The 25,027-nt window shown below is 41.4% G+C and overlaps 1 long non-coding RNA gene across 2 annotated transcripts; it reads right to left on the bottom strand.

Moving 5' to 3' along the window:
* Positions 1-13,593: 13,593 nt before the first annotated feature.
* On the bottom strand, positions 13,594-24,822 carry LOC128081024 (uncharacterized). 2 transcript variants are annotated; one of them, XR_008206951.1, is made up of 4 exons: positions 24,708-24,822; positions 16,635-16,724; positions 15,302-15,734; positions 13,594-14,553 (listed from the first exon to the last, which is right to left on the bottom strand). It is a non-coding gene; the product is annotated as an uncharacterized LOC128081024 (long non-coding RNA). The 2 variants fall into 2 exon arrangements; XR_008206950.1 differs by lacking the exon at positions 15,302-15,734 and adding an exon at positions 15,142-15,258.
* Positions 24,823-25,027: the final 205 nt, after the last annotated feature.

Raw genomic sequence — 25,027 nt, 5'->3', positions numbered from 1 at the left:
TTCTTCCTCTCTTTTCAAAGACTGGTAAAGAAAAAGAAACTGGTTGCATTCAGAGCTGCCAGGCTATCAGATGGAATGAGATTTGAAATAAAAAAAAAAATTAAAAAAAAATTAATGGCATGCTAAATATGTTGTTGAAATGCACTGGGAATAGCTTCACGTTAAGAGGAAAACAGCTTAAAATCATGTAAAACGGAGGTCAGGCGTGAGAAGGAATGTGTCTGTAGAGAATTGTGTGCATGCTAAAAGCTGCCCGCAAATTCTAAATACACACTGAAAAGTGCACAATAACTTTGTCAAATGAGGTTTTCAGACAGGGAATTATTTGCATCCGCAGCTATTTTTGGTTATGCTTCATCACAGAATACTTTTTCACTTATGACAATCTTGCATTTAGTGACATAAACAAATAGGAAGATAGGGGTCACTACATTTTTTTGCAAAAAATCAAGGACACGATAAGAACAGTCTTGATTTGCTTCGTTAAAAACGTTGAATGCCTTTATCAGTTTTGATCACAGAGGCCAATTGCCTTATAGCTCTGCTCTCTGAGGAACTGAGGTTTGCACACTCACGCTTTGGGCACGCGCGTAAGCATGCTGAAGTTTTGAAACAGTTGGATGGTTTTAACTGCATTTGGCAGAGGAATGGGTCTCAAAATTATTAAAGTGCTAAATGTTTGCGAAGAGAGGGAAAGTACAACTGATACCTTCATGCAGAAGCTGTGAGGGAATTCAGCTTGGAGGCATGGGCACATAGAAATGATCAGGTTTCCAAAGCCATGCAGTCCATGAAATGGCTTTCTTGATCACTGCAGCTAGCCAGAAGAAACACTTTGCATTTAAACAACCAAAGCATTGAGCTTTCTTTGCAATCAAAATGCCTCAGCCCTCCATGGGGCTCCAATGGAGGTTGCTTGGAGGATGGAATCACAGCTCCATCACCTTACATGGATGGCTTTGCACATTAGCCTCGAAAGAGCTAATCCAAGAAAAAGGTTAAAGGAAGTACAAATATACCCAAAAACTCCCACTGAAATCTATTCTGTGCTTCTGACTGATGTAGGCTCTCATTGCACTTTCTAGAGAAGAGTAAAAGCTGAATAAATAGGGAAGAGGGACTGAAGAAGTGGTCCAGAGTAAGCAGTCCCATCAGCACAGCTAAGCATGTGTGCTCAGTGACAGAGACAAAGAGAACAGCATGGATGCACTGACTGTAAATGATAACTGCTATTCAGCTGGGGAGAGGAAGCCTCAGCAGCAGTGCTGCTCAAGGAGAAACTTTTGTCACTGCAAAAAGCAGCAGCCCTGGAAGGCAGCAATCCCAGGAAAATGGCATTTTGAAATCACAGCCTCTGAGAAGTTCTCTTCTAGGAACAGAGATATATAAAAAAAAGAAAGGCAGCTGATGGAAAAATGAGAATGACACTCTGTTTTCTAAGCTATGGGGAGGAAATCTGATGTCAAAAATCATTGGATATGAATTTGTTCTTCGAGTCGCTGAGGCCCAAAGGCTGAAGTGCCAATAGATGATTTCAGAGAATATTCTGATGGGCTCCAGTCTGAGGGAAGAAAAAGAAAAAGCCTTCAAGGCATTTCCATGAGAAATGCCAGAGTGGCATTATCCAAAATGTCTTTCCAGTTAGAGAATTGCCTCCATTTTTAGTGCTTCTTATTCACCAGGCAGGTTAATAAACAGAGAACCACATCACTGTGTTGAAGAGAAGGTCTTAAAGAAAAGGAGCCCCTGTGCAACCCGCAGGTTTCCCAAGCCAGAAATCTACTTTCCAAAATAGAAAGAGTTAACACGCTGGTCCCTGCACAATGCTGCAAAATATCTTGGCCAGCTGCAGTGCTTACTGCGTAGTCTATAGTCTCAGACAAGTCTGTTCTCTTGAAATTGCATTTACATGGATTTTCTTTCTGGTTTTCTATTTGTTACACCGCGTTAAATAAATCTGGCTTTATTCAAGATAATTTGGATTTATCGATTATTACTGGGGACAATTACTCTGAGTGATGTCTCAGGGGAAGAGAATGAACCTCTGGTGAGGGGCACAGCAGCTAAGGAACTGTCACCACAGTTAAAGGCACAGGAGAGCTCAGCGAAATACCGCAGCATTCTGGCTGTACTCGCTGCTCCATCTCAGGATGCTACCAAACATCTTATGGGTGATTAACGTCGACAGCTTGGGGGACTTTTCATCTGTGTGCCACTGCATTCAAGACTATATAGAGTCTCCCTGCACCAGCCCCTGCTGTGTGTTTAACCCACTTCCAGGACCCAGCCCCCAGTTTCCCAGCTGTTAGATGCCAAAAATTGGAGCAGCTGTAGAATTTTGGGCCTTGCTGGCTCGTAGAAGAGAAATATCAATTGTTAATCCCTTTCAAGTTTCTTCCTTGCATTGCGCTTTATATAGAAAAAGTAATGTGAGGTTAAAGGTAACATCCTAATTTCTTCTGATCTTGCATTTCCTTTAGAGGGAGTGCTTAAAATCCCTTTGACACAGCCGAGCAGAGTAGACCCATATTTAAAAATCCGTTCATTTGCTGTCTGTTTCTGTTTAAATAGCAGTTCCTGTACTCGTATAGGTGGGCTGTAAGCAGAACATGACAGAGCAGATGTCTGAGCCACATCCCCGGGTGGCAGAACAGCAGCATCACACTGACACAGGGCTGGCAGCGAGTGCCATGTGTCACTGCTTCTACAGGGAAAACCCAGGGGGAAACTGGGTGGTGCCAGTTTGGAGCAGTGTTATATCTCTTAAGGATTATTTTTCTTTAGTATAGTTGAAAAAAGTACAGGGAGAAAGAAAAAAAGATTCCATGAGGGGCAGAACTGTGCAGGCCGATGGATGCTGCTTTCAGAGAGGGATAACAGCAGTTCTCTCTCCATCCTTGAGCAGCCAGTCATAACATTCTCACTTGCCTGAGTCCTGCAAGCAAATAGCAGGGAACTAAAGAGGCATCAGATAAATCCCTGCCTGTGCTGACAAGTCATGGAACTGGCACGCAGTGTAGAGAGAGGAGAGTAAATGGGAGAGGAGAGTGATAAGGATTATTGCAGCATTTTTTCTCTCACTAGGGCTGGGATTTGTGTGCGTTGCTGTTCACTTGCCTCCAGCAGAGTCGGTGGACAAGGAAAGAGCCTGAAGATTTACAGCTGTTTGAAGGAGAAAATAAAAAATCAGGGCAGAAGCAGAGAAGCCCTCACTGCTCACACACTGCTGGGGACTATCTTTTTTTTTTTTCCACTTTGTTTTTATTCTTTACTTAAGAGTTCATCAATGTTTAAACGCACAGAGAGCCCTTCCTCATAGGACAACAGCAGCTAAGGAGAAAAAGAGAAAGGAAAAGAAACACTTCTGTTTTGAATACAAACTCCAAGTAGTGTGTGGTATTCACATTGAGCTACCAAGAGCCCGAGCCCTGCAGGCTGCAGCACGGCTTTAACACCCCCAGTCCCCGGAAAAGGTTGCACACAGGAGTTCAGAGATCTACACACACAAACACCAGATTAAAGAAAACCTCTGTGATTCACTCTGTTTCTCACATTCATTTTGGTGGCCCCCCAAATCAGACACAGTCTATTAATGATGGGAAGCGAGAGAAGCCCAGTCAGGTGGCATCAATCCGTGCTGCAGTCAGGAGGAGAGAGAGGCCTGAGCTGCCATTGCTCATTGAATACCACTGCATTTTGGTTACTCCCAGCCCTTGAAAACTTTTGGATTTATTTTTTTCCCCTTTTAGATATAAGATGTATCCTGACTTTTTTTAGATATAGCTTTGTGGAATTTACCTCCATTGGTAACTATGTGATCAAAGGTTAAGTTGAATGTTTCTTGCCAATATTTCAAGTCCTTAGTTTCTACATTCATTTGATCTCAGATATGTTTTGTTACTTATTCCTAAACATCTGTTTATCTTTGTTACTTATATTCACTGCTGTAGCATCAAAATGCTTCATAGTCTTTAAAGTATTTAAAAGTATTTACATTGAAACTTCATTATCATTAATACTTTGTTCTCATCACACAAAATATGGAGCTTCTCTGTCCTCATGCAAGATGCAGGACTTGAAAAGGTGGTTTGAATGGTGAAGTCACCGTGTGTAGGTGAGCATCCCAAGTTCCTATCCACCAGCAGGAATGCTTCCATTCCGTTATACCTAGCTAGGAACCTCCATTTGGCCATGCAAATCAGCAGAGCAGATGTACTACAGAAGACAAAAGTATCTAATTTCCATTAAAGACAAAATTGTAGGCAGCCTTCCACACAATAGAAAATGAAGCCTTCGTATAACACGTTGGTATCTTTGAATTTCTTCTCATAGGTGACTTAAGAAGCCCACAGAGATAGCTAAAGCCTGAATAGACTCTAACAGTCCTTCACCCTACAGATGACTAATATGTTTTTTATTTTACTGCAGTAAAATAAATGAAGCAGACAGGTATATCTGTCTATTTTAATACAGAAGTTATTTCTTCCCAGTTTTATTTGGGGGGGCACGTTGTCATTCTCTGGCAGATCTCAGGAGGAGGTGTTTAACTTCCCTGGAAAAAGAGCAAATTTAGAATGAGAACGGGAGGAAAGTGAATCACATCACAGAAGCGACTGTGTTTTTGGACAGCGTGCAATAGCTGTGCTGGATTCCAAACAGAAGCCCAGCAGACAGAGAGATCCTGCACAGATTGCAGGAGATGTTGTAAGTACTCACACATTGCAAAACACAGGACAAGGAGTAGACACAAGTGTGGCACAGTAAGTGCCAGAATCTCTTTTAAGCAATAAGCCAGAACTGTATGTTTTCAGTGTTTCTATTTTGTGATTCCTTCAGAGAAGGGAAACAACGTGAATTATACTGAAAAGCAAAGAGGGGCAGTCCTGGTGAGAGCTTTTGAAGAAGCTAAGTAAGGAGTGCATAGACCAGGTGGGGATGCTGGACACCCAGGACTGGCACAAAGCAGCAAACCTTTCAGCTGCACTGGACTCTCCTGATTCTGAGATGCAGGGAAAACATGGTTTCTCCACCATGAAATGATCCTGAAGTCTAACATAAGGCACCATACACATCTTGGTGTGAAGCATGTCAAAATGCTTTACTGGCAAGTCTAGGAGCTTGTGAGCCTTTCTCCATGACATGGGCACTCCTGCCTCCAGCCACAGTCACGCATCTCTACTTTGCGTTTGGCTTCCTGGTGGTGGATGGGAGAGGCCATTTGCTATGTTATTTATTGCATTGAGGATGCTCCCCAAGGTAGCACAGAAATGATTGTGTTCTCCAGCACTGCTTCAGATCAGCACCATGTGCACAGCCCTCTGAGCCGCACACTACACACATACCCTTCCCAGTCCCACACCACAGCCACTCTCTGGGTCCATTTATCCACACTTAAGCCCAGAAAATGGAGCCATAGATTTCCTCCACCCCACTCTGGAGGAAGAGAAAGGGATGTCAGCCCAGATTGCAATCAGGTGTTAGCAGCATTATGCTCAATTCTTGGTGGTGGAGCTTGCTTAGAGAATGAGAGGAAGATTTTTGTTATTATCATAATCTCATAGAATCCTCAGAGTTGGAAGGAACCTTTAAAGGTCATCTAGTCCAACTCACCTGTTATGAACGGGGACATGCACATCTAGATCTTGTTGTCCAGGGCCTGATCCAGCCATGCCTTGAAAACCTCCAGGGATGGGACTGAATTATTATTTTAATATTTTACAGCTGGCCTATATCTTCTATCATCAGGTGCAGTCAAAATATGGCCACGCTTCGAAGAGAGATGAGCTGTGATCTTGCTAAGTATGTGTATTACAGAAAATTTCACCTAACCCTCCAACAAATCTTAGAGATCTGTGCTCAGTTCCCCAGTAGCTCACCTCTAAGGCATTACCTTTGTGAATTATTATGGAAGGATTGTGTAAGTTTCATGAATACTTGTTAGGAAAACACTAAATAAGTATAAAGTAGAGAAATAACACATATTTCAGGACTGTGAGCAACATGCTCTGAGATAACTAGCATTGTCTATATTGTGTGTTGCTTGGTATCTAGAAATCTGAAATGTATCCACCAAACAACGTTCCCCACCTTCTCCTGGAATATATGAAGCACACCAGGACCATTAGCAGAGTGCCATGCATTAGAGCGAGATTTGGTGGCTCTTAATCCACCCCCAAGGCGGTGGGGTTGGAACTAGATGATACTGGAGGTCCCTTCCAATCCAAGCCATTCTATATTTTATGATTCTATGATTAATTCTACTACAGGCCTAGAGAACAACCAAAAGGTGCTGCAAAATGCACCATCCAGAAATACCATCTCTAAGCATTCAAAATCCCACCACACCGCCTGCTCACAAGGCACCATGAGCACTCAGAGGCATTCATACCCACAAAAGCCTTCCTAAGTGCTGCCTGAGCTGTTCCAGAAGAGATTTGAGCCCCATCCCTGGTATTTTATTTCAAGTGTCTTTTCTGTAACTCCCTCCTCCGTAGGTTAATGAAGACTTAAGCACTCAGTCTCAGCAGCACTGATATAACGGCTGCTTATTGCCTGTTCCATCTCACTGACTTTTATTATGATACTTAAACCAAAATGGTGAACTATTACACTTCATAGCCTGCAAATAAAAGCAGAATGTTAAAAAGAAGAGGCTATAACCTCTGATCCAGTCAAAATTGCTCTAAACATCTAAGGCTCATAATCTTGAGACATCTTTACTCAGCGCCAAAAGGGCAGGGAATAGCCTGGATTATCATCCACACTGTGAGAAGGACTTTAATTGCAATGCTGCAGCATCTCCTTTATCCCAACCGTGCTCCAAGATAACAGGATAAATCCTCAGCCAGCACGAGGAGCAGCTCCATTGGCATTAGCAGAGCCAACCCAGCTTACATCAGATACATGGAATCTAGCCCATTAACTGGAGGTCTTGAATAACCTGCAGAAAGCAGGAGATCTTGGTTCTCCTTTTATTAAGAACACACAGAGAAGACACTGAGTCACTGTTTCTGAACACCAGTCTGCTCTGCGAATCATCACATCCACAAACGATGCATTTCCAATGATGCACTGTACTGGAGCCACTTGGGCAGAGCAACACCCATCTGCAGAGCCAGGAGGTCCTGGGGTCAGGCCCACATCAAATAGAAGAAGGGAAAGCGTTGGGTCTTGGGCACATTTTCAACTTTGTCATCTTGGGGAAACTCAGTGTCTGCCTCAAATTCTATCTTAGCTTAGAGAAGGGTTGGATCTGCTTGTTGCTGCTATTTTCTTATATGCATGTACGTGTGTTTGTTAATTTTGGAATGGCATTGTTCTTAAGAACCTACTTTAGATATACTGAAGTCCACCAATCTGAATTTAATTCCCATTTCCAGGAAGTGGAAAAGCACTGTTTTATGTATTAATTGCAGTCTGGCTGGGTGCCTTCAGCAATATGAGTTTCCAAGTGGTTAAACTTTTCTTATGTAGAAAATTGAGGGATGCGAAAGAACCAGGAAAACTTTTAAAATCAATGGTGGCATCTCTACTCAGAATTTCTGGTTTTATACAGAGTGAAAAATCAAAATGGTTAAGTTGGAAAGGTAAAAGAGTTTGAGGGATTCCTGATTTTTCCTCAAAAAAAAAAAAAAAAAGATATATGTGTATTCACCAACAAGGAAAAGAAAAAAAGGAAAAATTAAAAAAGCAAACAAGGAAACAAAAAAAAACCGCAACCAACCAGCCAAAATTCTTTGCTGTGAGTAAAGATAACATTTACAGCATAAGAAATAGCTGAGCCACAGGCCACCAGATCCTTGGACAGAGCTGTGGGGAAGCATGTCTGGATGTCTGCTGAGTTCCCCTGCACTCCCCTGGGCTCCTCCTATCTGGCCATGTTAAAGAAGACATCTGACTAAAGAGGCCTTGATGAAAATCAGTGCAGATTTTCTCTTAGCCTTATGTTCCTATGTCTGCATACCTTTATAGAGCTGAAGGAACCTCCAGTGACTGTGGAGATTATGCTGGTCCACATTTGTCTTTTTTTGTTTGGATTTTACAAATAAGAAACCACTGCTTTCTCTGCTAAAGAAGTAAGATTTTAAGGAACTCAATCCAGTAGTCTTTTCCTTTTAAAAAATAAAAGGAAATGAAATGAAATGAAATGAAATGAAATGAAATAAAATAAAATAAAATAAAATAAAATAAAATAAAATAAAATAAAATAAAATAAAATAAAAAAACTTTGGAAGAACCTGAAAATAGATTCCAGTAAGGAAATAAAGCAGTTTGATATAACGTGGTACATAGGCATAAAATTCACTTAGCTCTACTTGTATGAGACAGCAAAGCCAAGAGAGATCTAACGAATGCAACACAGCTCTGTAGCTCCCATTCCCAGCAACCAACCACCTCAAAATCTTTGCAGCATCCCCAAGGAACAGTGAAGCACTATCGTTTCCTTTTTGCAAACTCAAAGAAGTGATGTCAGGCAGAATAAGTGCTATATCTGCAGTGTACAGCAACATTAAGCATGGGGCCCCCAATGCTTGGACACTTAGCAGTGCCCCTGAGCTGCTTTGCTCCCACTCTTCGCAGCATCCCTGGGCACTGAGCACTGCCGAGGCTCCCAGCCAAGGAATTCAGTTCCCCCTCTTGAAATCCTCTCCCTCTCTCATGGTAATGAGCACTTTAATCTATCAGGCAAATGTAGAGATTCTTGGCACTGCTTTTTATTTCTGATCTGTGTTTTCTCTCTCTCTCTCTCTCTCTCTCTCTCTCTCTCTTTTAGGTTAATTTATCTGATTACATGCAATGCACCGCAGCCGTGTTAAGGTACCAGTCGAGTTTCCACTTGGAGGCTTGGAGGAAAGATTACCATTAAAACGTGACTTCCATCCACTCAGCTGAAATTACTATTGATTGCCAAAGAAAAATATTTGTGCTGTGAAGCTGGGAGCTATGATGTTGAACCGTATTAACATAATGTTAGCATAGCTACGGGTGTTTAGTGGCACGCAATCAGATTTGAAATGAACGTTGATTATAGATTGAGATTAATGTTCACATATTCATAGGAACACAATGAAAAGAGCAATTTCCTTTCTACTACAGATCAATGGTTTCCCCATTCAATTATACAGCTGTAATAATTGCATTATGCGGAAATATTTCTTAATGGCTTATTTCATTCTCTCTGCTTGCCTGTGTGTGTGAGAGAGCTGTGTACTTGCACGCATGCATGCATGTGTGAAATGTTTTGTCAGTGGTACTTGCCAAAGCCTGTATCCAATGCAAAAGACTTTAATTACTAGTGCAAGTGTGTAATCTTTGGCTAAGCTAATAATCTCTTGGCATTTTCCCACTATTCTCTTCATTTCCCAACAGAACCCTAAGCCTCCTTTGCTTGCTGAAGTCTTTATCAGCTGGATCCCACTGCATAGAAGATACACTATTTGGGTATGGCCAAAATGATATGAGAGATACTGTGCTATGCTTGTGCTTCTTTGTCTCACAGTTTTTGTGCTGAGAGAAGCTGGACTTCCAGTTAGAAACTGGGACAACTGGAACTCCTGATTTTCTTAGTGCACTCATTTTACTTACACTAGTTGGTGTTACAAAGAAGCACAAGACCAATTATGCAGAATGACTTCTTATCAGTCAAGGGTTTGGGATCAAATTAAAAATGAGGCCTTGAATACCAAAGGCACATCTGCAGAAAGAGGAAGCAACCACTAGAGCTCCTGTTTTATCATGCAATCAAGGCAAGACAGGACACCCACTTTGGAAGGGAAATCTGGTAATGAATGGAGAGTAACTTCAAAAGCACTCGCGGGATCAGAGCACAAGAACCTCCCCTCTCAATTTCAGTGCAGTGCTGTTCTGGGACCACTATTTGTGTGTGTGTGTTTGTTTTCCTTGGAAATATGTTCTCACTTTTCCTCTTCTTTGCTCAGACATAAGCTCAGATGCATTTTCCTTCTGCAAAAAAGATCACCCTTAGTTTCCTAATTTGGTGGGTCAGCAGCCTGCAGAAGAACATTTTACCAGAGAACAGGCATAACTGATGGGCTTCATACAGTGGGTGAAAAAAGGTGTTTTTGCACAGAAAGTTATCAAGTTCTTCCCTATAGGAAAATAAAAGAGTGGCACCAGGATCTGAATGAAAAGCTTACCATCCATTACTTAGCTCTGCTTTAGGCGATGTCCTGTTACTGAGCCTCCTGACTACAAATGGCTTAAAACATCTCTGCAGTGATATTTTGTCAGACAGCAGCACAATCTGCATTCTCAGCATCACTGTGCAACATTTCCAAGCTTTGTCTCAGAGACATACTGACCATACTGCTGGCAATGATGAAAACTGATAATCTAACAAAATGCTTTTCAAAAGGCACAGCTGAGTAGTGTGCTTCAACTCTGAAGCTGAGGGGAAGAGTGTTCTGGTTGTACACCATTTCTGCTGACTGTTGGCAGGAGTTACGAGGAACTCATCGTGCTAGGGCTGCACCATGTATTCAAACTGGCTGAACTTCCCTAACACTGGTCACTTCTTTCTCATTGGGCAGGTGCATCCAGCAACACAACACAAAGCTGTTCCTCAGCATGGTGTGGCTCATTGTGTTATTCTTACTTACACCATTATCAATTGGAGGGTACAAAGAAATAATAATTTCTGTAGATTTTTTTTCAGAGCATCTAGAAAAAAAAAAAAAGATATCCACGTTTTAGTGTATTCCACCATTCCATATTGTAGGAGAAAATCTCAAGGCGAGAGCAGCACATCAGCAGGATTCAAATTAGGATGTCAAACCAGTTTCAGCCACTTTCCTGTACTTAGAAGAACCCCCTACCCCTTGATTTGTGGAAGGAGTTACTAGGCAGGGTTTACAAGAATGGCAGAGTCACTGTTCCCCTTGTGATGCTGAGTCATCAGATGGGAAAAAAATGAGCAAGAATGAGGCAACACGTCCACTCACTCAGCGTTAGAACTGCCTCTCTTTTCCCCTTTCCTCAAAAGTTTCACATCTCTGTTCACTCATCTCTGTTCATTAGAAATCACATGGATGGCCAGGCACAATCTCATCTCACGTGCACCAGCTGTGGAGCTTCACTAAAAGCGATGCATTTGTAGGGTCTTGACTGGAGGAAACTTAGATGGAAGCAGTGACTGCTTTTGTTAAACTTTAGTCTTTCCAGGTGGGAAATGGGATAAGAGAATTTTGAGGAATGGAAGATGTGGAAGAAATAAAGGAAGGTTGACAAATCCCAGTGAACAGCAAATAGTATTGAAAGCCTAAAGACGTTTAAGATTTTGAAAGCTTACCAATTTTGAATGCTTATATTTCTGAGACAATTGAGTGAAATTTGGTTTTAGAAAATGTATTTCTGTTTTCCAGGTTTTCAAGGTATTAAAATCTCCAAATTGTTCAGTATGTTTTGAAGGTCCTAGTTTTTTGTGTTTCAGACAATCTCAATATATTTTAGTGTGACCTAGACAAAATCTGCCTGAAAATAAACCAGCAAATAGATGCCAAATTTGGCCCTCAGACACACTACTGTATGTGCTGACAGATGTTCTTGTACCTGCGGTCCCTCTGGGTTCACAGAGGTTGTGAGGAGCTGGAATCTGACACAGAATGTCTCACAGATGCCCCAGGTTGTGGCCTGAATTCAGCCCCAGCATTTGAAGGGGTGCAACAAGTCCTTCCTGAACTACAACCTCAAAAGCCTCATTGCCAACAACTGCAATTTATTGTAGGCATTCAAGTCAGATATTCTTCAGTCTTTAGAAAGCAAATTATTCTGTCAATTATTAGATCTCCAAATCAGCTTGATCTGAGAGGGGTTTAGCATGATTTTGCAGTAATTGCTGGAGAGAATCACAGTACATTCAGCTAACAAAGTGAGTAACAATCTTCCTGCCCCAGACCTCCCTATGAAATTGAGGGAAACATGAATTTCATCCAGTTTTGAATTAACTTCCTCCAGACAGGACATCTGTCTTTGGCATGGAACTCCTTAGAAACCTGGGCAGGGATTCATATTGCCTGCCTCCAAATAACTACAATGTGGACAACTGTGTTGGATCCTGCCATCCATGATTCATTTATGGTTGAGTCAATGGAGAGAAGCAGAGATTTCAGAATCATGATTAATGACCAATTTTAGTCAAGCACATCAAAATGAGACGAATTGTGCTTCAGAACTGTTGACTGCTCTCCATAGTCTGTAGGAGAGCCTACACAGCCAGCTCACATGAAGAAATGTATGTAGTTACAACATCAGAATCTACAGTAAAAGCCTGAACAAAGCGAATCTCATTATTTTTTTCCTAGATAACTTGCAAAATACAAAATCTGGGCATTTATATGAGCACAGAACATGCTCTACAGATTTAAAAAAAGAAAACAGATATCTGACTTTAAAAAATATAAAAGACATTTAGCAGCTAATTATCATATCCTTCTCACTAAAACAAATAAGGAAGCAGAGTTTGCTAGAAGCTTACTCAAGCACAAGCTGGTCTGAAATCACATCCAATTAGGCAGGAAGCATCAAGTAATGCTTTGTTCACCAGGTTATTTTCTACAGATTTTTTGAGGTCTGTTACTTGCCCTAACACTTTACCTTGTAAATGTGGAAACATGTGGCATGACCTTCAACTCCTAATAGCCTTCAAGAAGCTGAAGTTGGATTATTTGGGGTCATGGGTAACAACTCAGAAGTCACAGGTCAAATTCAAAACCATATTACACCTCTAGAAAACTCTTCTCAATAACTTATGGCGTGACCTCTAGCTCCGATTAGTCTGTGAGGGGCTTGTGTCCTCTTTTCATACATTCATGAATTCAGAATCTCCAAATCAAATATTAAGAACAGTTCTTTTGCTCTGCTTGTTATGGTAGAAGGCTATATGTTTTAAAAACACTGCTTTTATATTAAATACTTTGTCAGTAAAGTTTATTTTAATCACATGCATGAGTTCCACCAATGCTGCTCAGCGAAGTACAATGAAAATATCATAAGAGATCAAATAGGTATATTTTCCCCTTTTGGGGACAGATACACTTTAAAAAGTGGCATTGATATCCAATAGTCATCTTATTTTATGGCTCACTTAATTGTGTGCATGGTTACTACAGATGCCTTTGTAGAGGATTGAAAATCCATATTTTAATATTGTTTATTCAAATGCCTTGTTCATTCTCAGAGTAATGCTGCGCAGGCATGCAAGTCTTCATGACTGATAGGAACAGCAGACACCCTGACCAGCAGCACAGTGAAAGTAAATATTTGGATACAAGTCAGGCAGGCATAAGGCACAAAAGGCCTGAAGATAGAATGGGGCTCAATTTGTGTTTCTTCATTTGCTTATGCTGAAGGGAGCTTCTCAGCAAACTAGAACTGTCTTTCCTGGCATAAACTCCTCAGATGAACAATGATGAAGATGCTTTCTTCTTATTGGATCAGTGCTTTGGGAAAAAAAAAAAAGTCTTACTTTTTCATTGTGTGCATCCCAAAGTAAAGATTGACCAACGACAACTGCGTTTATATCTATGAAACAAATACAAAAAAATGAACAAGTGATAAAATCAAGGTAAAAGGAACTTGAACAATGAGATTTAAAAAAAGAAAAAGATCTTTAAGTGGTCTATCACTGATACATAGGCAAATACACTCAAGCGTGTCTCTGAAATATTAATATGTTTTCAAAGCGGTAAGTAATACACGACGCAATAGGCTGCAAAAATGCAAAAAAGTAGTTCTCAGGGCTGCATTTGGAGAGGAGACTTGGCTTCAAAGGAAATTTGTCTTTTGCATTCCAGGCTGGAGCTGAATTTCCTGCTCACGTTTTAGATGAATTGCTAAAGAAAGCTGAAATGCTTCTGTCCCCTAGGAGTTAACAGAAGTCCATAAGTTTGAGTACATCAGACTGGATTCATCACCTAATCAGTTAGCCAGAATGTTGTGTGCAGGATTGTCAGAGGGGTTTTTCTGTCACTTCTCTTTACTGCTTTGTAACCTTTCATATTACAGTCTTTAGCTTTTTAAATGCTAGAAAGACATCTTGTTTGGGAGACAGCAACCTGATAGTAAGAAAATGCAAGTTGTAGTGTCCTCTGCTAGCGTGTTCCTTCTTTGCATAGAATCCTCTGGCCCTTGGCCTTGGTATTCAAAGACACAATGTCAGCTGTTTTTAGGTTATGCTGATGAAACAAATCCACAGCTTTCTTGTTTTCAGAATAGGAGAAAGGGCAGGTTCCTTTTCTGGGCATGTTGTTTTTCCACCAAGCTCAATTTTCTTCCCAGCAGAAGAGTGGCATTGGGAACATCGGTGCCTGACTGTTGTGCTGGCTGAGGACTGAACTCTATGCCTGCAGGTCAGCAGGATCTGAGCAATGGAACTGCCAATGTGTGTAGGGGTTGGTGCAGATAGACGTTTTGAAAGAAGACTTGGACAAGCCACTGCAGTCTTTTGCAGTAAATGCTCAGCCTACACAAAAGTGAAGACAGACGACGGCTTCTTATCGCAGTTTTCACATTCCAGCATTGAGGAACAGAACTCAGCTGGGAAAGAGAATGAAAAATTCAAATTCTGATTTTACATCAGACTGATGTAAAGTCACAGGTTAGCATTATGAAAAGGCAACGCCTGTGCCACGGTTACGCTAGGTAGCACCTTGTAACTGGAAGGGCTTATATGTCACGCTACATTGAAATACACAAACACTTTTCACCTCAGCTCAGTAAGTTCTTGGCATCAATCACAACTGCCTCCTTCTCCACCCGAAGTGGTTTACGCAAAACTGCCTATAATTCACTCTTTCTAAGGTTCACTAGCTCAATGAACCAAATCAAACCACCTCTGCAGCCTCCAGCAGACTTACTGCTGATCTCTTTCCTGCTCACCAGGAGGAGGAAAGTAGAGAGCATGTCTAGTGCACCCTATCTGCAAGAACTGGTCCCATTCCTCATTTTGTATTTGAAATTTCAGGTTGACCCTCTTCCCATTGCTTTACCCAACAGCTTTCCTTCCACCAGGCTCAGAGCAGTGCCAGATGCTGCTGTGTTCCTTTATTTGCATAGCAGTATTTCTGTTCTGCATGTGCATGCACAGAAGTTGTGCTCAGAAACCCCAGCATCATACTCCCTTACAGACTGTGTCTTCCAGCCCCTTGCTGAAGTGGCCAGGAATTCATCTACTGGAAATTCAAGTTATCAATTCTAACAGGCAGGAATCAGAAAGATCCAGAAGTTTCTCATCCGAAAGAGCTGAAAAGGAGAATGGAGGCAAGAGACTGGCCATAAAACATACCTGATATCTTCTAGCTGTGGACCAAGGATTTCTTAGAGCAACGCATCAAAGTAGAGTGTTGAGTTGGAATATGAGGAGGTACAAAGGAGCAAGAGGATATTCTTCTTTCCTTCCTTCCTGGCAGATAAGCCGAGCTCAAATGCACTAATCAAGAAGCTATTTCAGAGGATGGGCCCCTTGCACATGAAGTTTGGTCTGCTGAGCATCTTGGTGAATGCTTCGCAGTGTGGGATGTACCATGCTGAGATCAACCTTCAGTGCTATTCTGGTCCAGATGGAAGCCCCCATCTGTTATCATCCTCAAGAATCTCGTGAGCAGAGTCCCTGGATGTTAAGCTACAGCTGATCAGATGTTACTTGCACTTCTTCAGTAGGTGGAAAACTAGAAACTTAGCAAGTGTGTGTGGTAAGCATCTTCCTGAGAATTGTATCACTGTCCAGGGAGTGGGAAGCAAAAAAAAAAAAGCAAGGCAAAGGACAAACACATCAGTCTGTATTGCATCTAAAGATTTGACTTTGTTTGCAAGTGAAAATGAAGTCTATGTTATCTGCCTGCTCCCTTCATGATCATTTGCCGACAATGCAAAATCATCACTTAATTGAATATGGCTGGCAATTTCCATTAAAGAAAGAGTCCTGATTGGAACAGCAGAGTTTGATTCAGGTCAGGCTTGAGGTGTGAGGCTACCAAAATACTGACGAGATTTAGAAGTGGATCATAACGAGAGCTTCTTGCAGCAAATAATCTAATCAATTAATTTGCTCTGTTTCTTTTTTCCCCTTGGTTGCAAAATGTTCAGAGGCTGATTGCAATTTCTCCAAATTTATTTCTTATTCAGATTTACTCAATGGTCTCTTTTACCATTTCAAAAATAAATAATATTGACTGATTACAAACAGATCTCTGAGAGGATATGCTACTTTGTATTCAAAATAAGGTCTGATTTAGTTAATAGCTTGGTCACATGGCTCACAAGGCATCATTTCTCCTTACAAGTGGACAGATACAAATCTTGCAAGTCAGGAGGAAAGTGAAGAATTTTTTCTGATTATAGGTACTGAGGGAGTTGATTCTGATACACATGGTAAGAGAGTTTTAAACTTGGAGCATCTTAGAGGAGCAGTTGGCCCTCCTGAGATCTGCTGGCTGGGTGCAGTGGTTGTATTTGATTTTCTTTCCTTGCCTACCTCAGACAGTGTCCCAAAGCAGGTGGCCAAGAAGTTCCTTTTATTTTTGTAAGGTCTGACTAGTCCTGAATCTGTAACAAATGCTGAGTGGAAACTGAGCACAATAAGAGGGAACAGCAAGGGTACAGCGAGATCTTGGATTTACCTTTGTGCTGTCTGACCAGCTTGTTCTGAGCCACGGTGGAAAGGATTCTTCTTTGCTGGTACTAAAAGCCAAGAGCAAATTTTTTACTTCCTGGTGGAAAAAAAAAATAAAAAAGAAAAAATAGAAAAAAAGAATTGTAACCAAAGGAGAGACTAAGTGTCATAAAGCATCATCTCTACTCAGAGGAATTTCACACCTCACCCATTTCCCCTGAGCAGTGCATCCAGTGCAGGAAACATGGGCACAAGCCGAGGTCACAGGAGGGATGTATTCCCCTTCTGCAGCACATGGAGATGTTATGATGCTGGAAACCATTAGGAGCAGGTTAAATAACCATCTGACAGGAGACACTCACTGAGAGCAGCCAGCCTACAGTCCACACAATCTCAAGAGTTGCTTTCCAGCCTTTTTTTTTTTTTTTTTTTTTTTTTTTTTTTTTTTTTTTTTTATAAAAAAGAGGAATGAATCTTTATGTAACAAAAATTGTCACAAGTTCTCCTTGCCCAAAACCTAAAGGCAATTTATTCTTGGCTTCCATCTTCTGTGAGTCTCCTGAAGGGAGGATAATTAGCAAAGTGACTTCTGAAAGCAGCCACTTGAATTTTATCCTTCCACACAAGTGACACTCAATTGCCTCAAATATATGCATAGCACAAAGCAGAGAAAAAGTATGAGGACGGATCATGCAAATCAAACATATCCAAAAGAGTGCAGTACAGTGTGGGTTGTTTGTTGCTGGGGGTTTTTTTTGTTTGTTTGTTTTAAACTTTTTTTTTGCAGCATCACCGAGGTGTAAGGGGATGTGATTCTGTCTAATCTGAAGGACATGATGAGAATTAGGTGGAAATAGCAGGAAAAGCATAGAGGAACAAGGCTGAGGGACTCTGGCTGAGCCATGTGGGACAGGGCACATCACCTGCCTACACACAAGGAACTCTGGGGCTTTCTGATAAGTACAAGGCTATTTTTCTCCAACTTACATTAAATTATATACATAAATGTATAATACTTACAAATGTATCAACACAAAATGATAGAGTCATATGAAATAAAATCTCACAGACTCTGAATCCACAGCATTACTATGACAGAACTGAGATGACAGCTGCCGAGCTGTAGAGATGTGTGTATGCATGGAGTTCTAAACAGAGGTCTTTATGGTAAGAAACATGTGCTTGTCCTCCCCCTCCCCCCCCCCCCCCTTTTTTTTTTTTTTTGTAGTTTTACTCTATTGTCAAATTCTATTTCTTCCACTGCTTTCACCTTCCAAAGAAAGCAAACACGTCCCACTTCCAGCAAAACGCTTATTCAGTGCCTGTCTTCCTAGTGCTAATGTCTTTCTCAGATGGAAGATGTCGTGTCAGGCAGGAACCAAATGAAAAATAAACAATTAATGTGGAGGATTCATTGTTTTTTTACATGCCTTAACATTTTACTCTCCAAATTGGCAACACCATGGGAAACAAAACACTTGGTTGAACAGTAATGCATATCATGAATATGGGGGAAGGATTTTGAAGCTGTAACTCAGGTAAGTGAGAGCTGAGAGGTGATTTTTTTTTTTTCTTCTTTTCCCTCTCAGTGTTTGTCTTTGTTTCTTTTTTTCCCTTTCCTTTTTTTTTTCTCCAGGCAATGATTTCTCAGTACATATCATCAAGCACATATTAAGCAGAGTTTCTGGACTAAAGCTTTCCAGTCTGGACTCCTGGACTTAGTTACTGTTCCAAATGGTACTTTAAAATGTCTTAGCTGTATAAATACATGAGACCTCAATGTTTCCCTTGTCAACAAAATGAAAAACAAGTTAGATTTAAAATATTATTATTATTATTATTTTTAGTATTTTCAATTATATGCTGGCCAGTGAGGGGAAAAAAAAAAAAAATGTATCACATAAAAAGGACTTGATATTTTTAACTATATTTTTTAATTACCTCCTTAGTTAAATACCAACCTGGTATTAGTTGAAGGTACAAGAAAAGACTTCAGAAAATGACCACTTCCATTCATATCTAAGGGGTGGATGTACAGAAGAAAATGAAGTTCATCAAGGCAGAGGCTTGCACTAGGTCTCCCTTAGTGTGGAAGAGCTAACTTCATACAAAGCACTGGAAGGACAATGTGCTGCAGGTTGCTCAGAGGAGCTGTTTTATTGCTCAAAGCAATTGAAATAAGCTTCACAGCAGCACGATCTGTAAGGGATCTATAAGGGTCACCACAGCATCCCACAAGCAGCACAACGTGGTTTTCTGTGCAGAGGTATGGAGCTGGAACTGCTCCATGCGAGTTCAGTAAGTATCCTTGAACCCAGTGGCTAGAGCTTTGTCTAGTCTGATTTTCAACTAACCATTAATTTGCCTTTTTCCCCCACTTCCAATGATTTCTTCCATCTGATTACATTTGCTTAATGAATCTTTTGTATATTAACTATCCTTTATTAAATGCAAATTTGCAGAGGATTAAACCATACAATAGATCCATGTTATATTGAATATCACAGTAAAATCTCAATAAGCATGAGTGTTTTCTTTTGTTTTAGGAATCAGTGGATGTTTAATTAGTGTGGGGCAATAACCCTTGCCTCTAGAGGTATCCTCAAGAGGAGAGGCATAGGCATAGGACTGCACAGAGGCCAAAATGCCTGGCTGAAGGCATACATACCCATGCCATTTCCTGACACATTAGACAATTCTTCCTGGCAATAACTAATAGATAATAGAAACTGCTTGCTAAAGGTTAGAACACCCAGAGAAACAAGGGCACTTCCTATGAGCACTAAGCTGACTCCTGCACATAAAAAAATTCTTAAGAATCAGTGATGCCAGAATTTTCAAAGTTTCCACTCATTCTGCTTAAATTGGAGCCAGGTTTATTCAGGTCATCTGTCCATTCAGTCCTTGGTATCTGAAAGCCTGCTGGTGAAAACATTACACTCCAAAAGGGACTTCTGAGATCACTTCATGATGTCACACAGAATAGTGTTCTGCATAAGCTGAGTACCTCAGACACTCCTCTGCACATTCCTGTGTTTAATTCTGTCCCTGTCACTCCAAGAAAGTCTAGAGAACATGTTCACACATGTAGAGTTTCCAAGAAATGGAAGTGGGATTAAGGAACTCAAAAAAATTCCATGTAGCTGAATGGAATATTTTCTGGGAAATTCTTACTTTTCCTATCTGTATGTGGCCTATGATATTATAGTCATCTTTGCAACTGACACCTTCCAGATTAAAATAATACATCTAATATGTTGTGCCGCTATGTGCTCTTCAATGTAGCCAGGTATGTGTGCATGTCTTGGAGGGAGAAGAATAAGTCTTGCTTTCAAGGGCCAAAAAAAAATATCTTTTTCACCATAAAATGAAATCATTAGCTTTATTAGCTCTACTACTATTATTACAATAAATAATTATTATTAAAATAAATTAATAAGAGGCTTGATGGCTTGGGTAAGCAAGAGGGTTTTCTCGCATTCCCAGCCCTTCTTCCCCTCTCCCAGACATTCAGCACGCTGGCCTCACCTCTTCTTGTTACTGTCAGTGTGGGGCTGGGATTCTGCATCCTTCACAGCCGCACCAGAGCATGGGGACAGCATAAAGCTGACTGGACACCACAAACCCTTCCCATCTCTTTCCCTAATAACCCCACAATTAGCAATAGGCTATGGCATGCAGAGCAAGGATATGGATTCTATCAGCATCCTCTCAAGATCAACCTCCTGGCTCCCTCAATGGGACTGTTCCACCAGATCATTTATTAGCAGAGCTGGGCAGGGGGTGAGGGGATGCTGCCATGGTGCTGAGCCAGGCCAGCTTCCCATCATGCCACTCTCTGTCTCCTGCTGAATGTTTTGTTTTGTTTGCTTCATTGGATTCTAGGGTAAAAATTCTTGGAGTCTTTAGTTACTGCCAAATGGAACCACCGCGTGACTCCGGAAATACCTGTCGCCTAATTAAATTGTCTAAAGAGGGATTTTTGGAAAGCACTCCTAATTCAGGAGCTTAATTTAGGCTGGGCCCATGCACCAGAGCTTTCTGTCTTATTATTAGTTGGAATTTTAATCATTACACATCTCCCCCACCCCCGGCATTTTTTCCTCTCTCCCCATTTCCTAACAACCTGATTCTGGCACAATTCCCTTCCCCTTTAACCCTCCAGAGCTAAAAATAATATCCTTTTGGATCCAGCAAAAAATAAAGACAGAAAGAGAGAACACTGAACCAGAGGTGTTTAATTAGCAGGAGTGAACTAGAGATGGGTTCAGCAATCATTTTACAGCAGCCTCCCTAGAGACAGACCAAATGCATTGTGAGAAAAACCTGGCTGGTGTGTCCCAGGAGTAAGGTGGTATATTATCAGGGCAGCTTTAGCCTGTAACACATGTAAGATGCAGCCTTCATATTCCTGGATTAAGAAAAAAAAAAAAAAAACAACTCCTGTGATGAAAGAATGCTACATGCAAGCAACCTTAAGGAAATGTTTAAGTCTGTTGGTACCCACATTGATCATGTATGTTATTTGAAGCATCACCTCCAGATGCAAGACCTCTAGGAAGTGGTTGGCTCTGAGACGATCAGGCACTGAGAGTCTGGTTTTAAATCACATTGAGACCCTTAGGTGGGAAGTAATAAGCATGATTAAACTTCATGTAACAACTGTGTGTGCATGTCCAGGGCCAAAGGTAATAGCTACTGATCTGGCATCTTCACACTGTCACCTTGGAGAATGGCACAGATGTTCCAGTGACAAGCTGAGCACATCACAGGCTACATGAGTAGAAAGAGCTCAACTGTGTCCAGTGGAGTTGCACTGCATTTGTAGTGAGGGAACTGTCACCAGGGACTGATTTTTGACATTCTTCTCTGCAAATGAGAAGGAAACCTCAGACCTTTCATTTTCCTTGCAAAAAGGATAGCTGTATTCAGGTCATACTAGGCTTACAGCAAAACAAAGAAAAGTCCTTGTGCTCATCAAACTTCTGAGATAATTAAAACACACAATCAACTCTCCAAGGCAGAGACAGCTACAAATATATACACATATAGATATTGTTATGCTTCCTTCACCCCGCTCCCGCACAGAACACACACTTCTACCTGCAGAAGAGGCTAAAAGACCACCCATCAGCTGACCTGGACTGAGGTGATCTGAATGCAGGAGGGATGTGGGCCTTGTGGAGCTGGACTTGCCCACATGCACCCATGTCAGGTTGCACAGAACCAGTGGAAGCATGAACTGCACTGTTAAAGGTATTTTCAGTTGCAGCTCAAAACGGAAACACTTTTAACTTGGAAAACACATATATGTATACATTTCTACACTCACACAAAACTGCAAACTTCTGACATATTTTAACTTTGAATTGCCTTTTTTTAAATTCAGCTGTATTTACTGGGCTGGCTTGCCTGCCAAGCACATTAAGTATAAATCATTTGTTGTTTCATTAGTGCTGAAATGACTTTCTAATTGACTTTCTAATTGTAGTTAAAAGCAACTTTAGCACAGGCTCAAAGAATCTTTCCTAGAGGCCTCTCTGTGTTCCGTCTTCCATCTGTTGTCACTGGAGCTTAATGGAGATGCCTCCAGCAGAAGACTGGTATCAGATAGATCACTTTTTTGTAGGATATTGCTTTATTTTGTATTTAGTTTGGTTTTACTTTTTTTCTTCCAAGTTGTGCTAATGACTTGCTGTTTCTGCATTCTGGGATATTTGTCTGATAAGTATCTAGCCAAGAGCTAAAACATCACCATTGTGACTCAAGAAATACACCAGGGCAGCATACTATGGACAACAGAAGTGCCAAAACATTCCTAATGCCTTCAAAATCCTGGAAAACATGTTTAAAATGTTTTTTCCTTTTTAGTCATTCAAAGGCAGGGTTTTTTTGTTTGTTTGTTTTTAAATGAAGTTTTGAGTGTCTGTGCATTTCCCCTGGCCTGATTCTTATTGCGTGCACTGCAGTGCAAGCCTCCTGAGACTTCAGTGAGAGCAGGCATACAGAAGGAGAAGTTCAGAACGCCCTTAAGCTGCCCAAGGGCCACCTGCTCCCTGTCCTCCAGCTGGAACTGGCCAGAGCTGGAGGCTCTCTTCACTGAGCACACAGGAAAAGGAAGCAGGAGGGAATGCTGTTCCCCTCATACTAAAGATAGAAGACGGAATTCATCTCTGCTTTTGGCAGAGGAACGGGAGTGGCATTTCCCCACCTACTTCCCCTTATGTTGGCCCTACCAGCACGGAAGGCAACATTCTACAAAACCGCAGCGGAAGAATGCTTTCAGTGAGAACAAAGATGCTGTGAAAAATGCCAGAAGAAGCCAGTTTTGCCTGGGAAGCAATGCATGGGGTGACAGAGGCCATGCTCATGTCTTCTGGGACTGTTCCATCTGAGCTTCAGCAGGCAGCAATGGATCCTTTTAAAAACTCCATGGGTTCATGACTGCCTCAGAACAATCAGCATCCTAAGGATCTTTAATGCTCAGAAAAGACCCTGTTACTATTGTGAGATTGCAACTACAACAACAACATGTGGTTGATTTGGTTTGATTACAACATGCTTTCAGCTAGTACCAGCAAGGATTTACTATACATCCAGTCCAGTTACAAATCCTAAATTGTTAATTCAGATATCTAAAGTTGGCAGTATTGGAGTAGAAATGCACCTCAGAAGCATCAGATGCTTGACTTTGAGCTGTCTCCACCTTACAGTTCCATTGCTTATTGCTATCCTGTCAGTTACAGGTATGGTAGATCTCAATAATGCTTTGCTCAGGTGCAGAACTGCCAGCAGCTCACTCCTGCTGGAGAAGTGCTTCCAGAAACAGGAAGCCAAATCCTGCGTGACTTTGGTAGGACTTCTCCTGATATGCTCTAGTCTGATCAGAGGATCAAAACCTGGCACAAAGTATTTGCTCCTCTCCTCAACTCAGTGACCTGCACAGCTAGCCATCAAGCAGTATCCCCTGAAGCCTGCCACAGCTGCAAGTAACAAACAGCTTTGTGCCTAAGACAGTGGATGCTTTGCTTTTATTTGTCATGCCAGCACCATCACAGCCCTGTACTTCTGCAAAACCTTCCACTGAGCTGTGCCAAGTGAAGCTGACCACACAGACAGCCTCTGAGGCAGCACGCAGCCAGGCAAAGGAGAAAGCAGTAGCAGGAGGGATGCCCAGGCTGTCACACAGCATGTCACAGCCAGGCACAAGGGAGAGCTACAGCCTGGCCACCTCCATGAAGTCACCCAGCTGCTGAATCCAAAAACAGCACTAGCTGTTTTTGGCCTTGTGGTGACCGCTTGTCTTTGCCCTGGTAATTCCCATACTTTGGAATGCATGTGCCATAATAGCAAATAGCTTGTTTTTAGCCTAAGCATTGGTCTAAAAAAATAAAAATAACAAAATACCAGGGGGCACAAATAACATAAGAGAGAGAGAAAAAAAAAAAAAAGAAAAAAAAATTTAAGCCTTCCCCCCCCTACACACACACCCCAGAAAAGCTTTTCCAGTTTCCCATAATTTCTCTTGCCTTTTTCTTGTGTCTCCTGATGATTATTATCTGCTTTATGAGCCCACCTTGCACAGATTAAGTAGGTGTAATCAGAGTATTAACTCATCATATGCTGATAATTAGCATGAGGTTCTGCTAGCCTGTTCTTGTTTTAGTGCTCTGAGTTAACTGGTGACCTGTGTTACTGGGGTGGTTTGATGCTATGGGCCCTGTTGTGCATCACTCTTGTGAGAGTGAACATCAGCTGTACCCAAAAACAAGAGGGCTGGGTGAGAAGTTCACTTTCCACTCTAACAAGCAGAGCTGACAGCAGTTATTTCTGAGAGCTAGCAGATAGACATTCAAATGAATGAAAAGGTTATACACTGCTAGCCATGCCTTCTGCTGCTTACCGTGGTGACATAACAAACAGAAAACCAATGCAAAACAGTCTTTAACTGTGATAACAAATAAAATGATTCTTCCTTGTAACAATCTGAAAGATCAGTGCAGTGGAATGGCAATACAGGAGATGTAATGACAAAGGGACTAGCACAAATGGAAAGGTGTTGCAAAGGAAAAGTACTCACCTGTCTCTGAAGATCTATGCTCACAGGAAAAACTCCACAAGGGAAGGATCTATTCTAGAAGAGATCCTCCTAGGGTGGCAGTCAGCCCTTAAATGAGGTCTAAGAGAGGTAAAACCTCCTTCAGTCGTAGAGGTGAATTGCCTTCACATGTGTTTCCAAGGCAGACTGGATCCTTTCCCCAGGTGCTGTCAGTGGTTCAGGCAGTGACTCAATAGTTACCGTACACTCTTCAAAAAGAAAAAATAATAATAAAAAAAGTGCCTTTAAGATCCATCTTTCGTAAATCTCACATGTAAGCAGATTAGGGGGTGAAAGTAATC

Source organism: Tympanuchus pallidicinctus, unplaced genomic scaffold (assembly GCF_026119805.1).
Source record: "Tympanuchus pallidicinctus isolate F22 unplaced genomic scaffold, pur_lepc_1.0 scaffold20, whole genome shotgun sequence".
Taxonomy (NCBI): domain Eukaryota; kingdom Metazoa; phylum Chordata; class Aves; order Galliformes; family Phasianidae; genus Tympanuchus; species Tympanuchus pallidicinctus.
This window is presented reverse-complemented; position numbering and strand designations above follow the sequence as displayed.